Here is a 2,503-nt window from a genome sequence, read left to right on the forward strand (position 1 = left end):
AGAGCCATTCACACAGCAGCCAGTTCACGAGGTGAGTTTCCTTCCAGTAGGAACGGGTCTAAGGCCACAATGCCGACCCGTTCAGTTAGCAGTAGTTTCCGGACTTCAGTCCGATGCAGTAGTTAGTATGTTTGATGCCTTTGTGGCTCAGACAGGATTTATGTGTTATGTGTTATGTGTTCCGGGCAATGGCCCGATGCAGTATGCAGTATATGTGTTTATGCTAGTTGATATGTTATGCTATGCTATGTTCAGTGAGTTTCCGGACATCGGTCCGATGCAGGGGGCAAGGCCCCAGTTAGTCCGGACTTCGGTCCGATGCAGGGGATGGGGTCCCAATCAGTTTCCGGACTTCGGTCCGATGCAGGGGGCAAGGCCCCAGTTAGTCCGGACCTCGGTCCGATGCAGTGGGCAAGGCCCAGTATGTGCTTTATATGTATTGTATGGTATGTGGTAGTTTGGGGGAGCTCACTAAGCTTCGTGCTTACAGTTTCAGTTTTGGGTTTCAGGTACTTCCGCAAGCAAAGGGAAGAGCTCAGGTTGATGGCATCGCACACACCACAGCTTCAGTTTTTGTCCTGGGAGTTGATTCAGTTTCTTCGATATGTTTTGATACAGTTTCTCTCACAATGTTTTATTACGATTTGAGCTACGCTACGTATGATTTTATTATGCGATACTCAGTTTTATGATATTTGTTATATTTAAAAAAAATGAAATTTTCGGGTCGTATTTTTGGGTTTTTACATGATTGCAATGAAAACAGACCAAGAATCCCTTGGGGCAGTCCTTCACCATATGCCCCTCTTTTCCATATTTGTAGCAAATCCCCGCTCGACAAGACCCATCGTGGCTCTTGCCACAAGTGCGGCCCTTTTGGCCTCCCACTCTTGCATCAGCGGGCTTAGCCCGCTTGGTCATAGGCTGCAACTGTATTGGTCTCCGATCTCTCCCCTGAGACTCTCCCTCCTCCCTAGCATGTAACTCTAGCTCAATCTCCCTCTGCCTAGCAATGGTCTGAAGCTCAACCAATGTCTGGTATGACGCGTTCGCCACGAACTCCCGTATATCCCTCCTCAGTATGCTCAGATATCAGTTCACACATTCCTGCTCAGTGGACACATGCTCAGCACAAAACAACACCCTCTCATGGAACATCCTCGTGATCTCAGTCACAATTTCTGTCTTTTGCTTGAGAGATAAAACTCTTGGGCTAACTGTTCCCTCTCCACCTGGGGAACATACTCATCTCGGAACAACCGTGTAAACCTCTCCCATGTCACTGCAGCATGATCTGCTGGAGTAAAGCTGGCAGTCACGAACTTCCACCAGTCCTTCGCTCCTAAGCGAAGCTGGTTCAATGCGAACTGAACCCTCATGTGCTCTGGGCATGAACATGTATAGAAACACCTCTCAATGTCAGAGATCCATCTCATAGTAGCAATCAGATCCCGAGTCCCATCAAACTCTAGTGGCTTCATGTTGCTGAACTCCCGTAGCAACAACGAGTCACCCCTTGTGGCCTAGCAGCAATTACGGATGTGGTGGCTGCATCAGCAACAACCTCAGTAACAACAAAATAGTGCTCATCGAATGTCTCAATCAACATGTTCTTAATAGACCCAAACATTTATGGTATAACCTCCCTGATGGCTAGGGCCACCTCCTTATGAATGATCCTGCGGATCTCCTCGTCACTGGTCCCACTGCTCCTGGGGTTGTGGTGTGTACCCACCATAATGTCTCTGAAACAAAATACAAAAAATCACTAGAGACTCGCTCAAGCATACTCACACTCGATTTCCAATCCCTAGATGCTCCTTAGTATCCTAAGGATTCTTACTTGGGTTCACATACAAATCCGGTGCTTTCGGTAGTACGGGCCCAATACTACCTTCCACACAAACATGTAGTCACCCTAAGTCCTCCTCCTAGGATCCTAATTCACAAGTACTTTATCTCCCGCGAGTATCAAAATACTCTATCAATAGGCTCCTCATATGCTCACCTAGGTATCTCTCCTAGATTATCCCCCGTCTCAAACTCTTTCTAACACATTTCTGCTAGATACTCCTACTCAGCTTATACTCAGGGCAAATAACAGATAGCAACATCTCCTAGGCTAAGGCATCACAAATCAGGCATCTCTAGCCCTACAATATGAAATACCTAGCCTATCCTCTAGCATGCATCCCTAATATCTCATAATATAAACAATAAGGCTATTTTGGGAAATCACCGTTCGGGCTCTCTGGCTGATTATACATACTGTTCCATCTCGTTTTCTCTTTAAAAACTCTTACTCGTTTTAGAAAAATTATTTCTCTTTGAAAATTTTCCTCAAATCCCCAGTTTGAGTTTAAACATATTCGAAGGTACATTCAAATCCCTCAAACCAAGGCTCTGATACCAACTTGTAAATCCGTAAATTGTCAAACGATATTTTCGTTTTTAAATCACATAATTCTCATTAACACATTTCACAAAACCCCAAAGTGTCAAA

Source organism: Lactuca sativa, chromosome 9 (assembly GCF_002870075.4).
Source record: "Lactuca sativa cultivar Salinas chromosome 9, Lsat_Salinas_v11, whole genome shotgun sequence".
Classification (NCBI taxonomy): domain Eukaryota; kingdom Viridiplantae; phylum Streptophyta; class Magnoliopsida; order Asterales; family Asteraceae; genus Lactuca; species Lactuca sativa.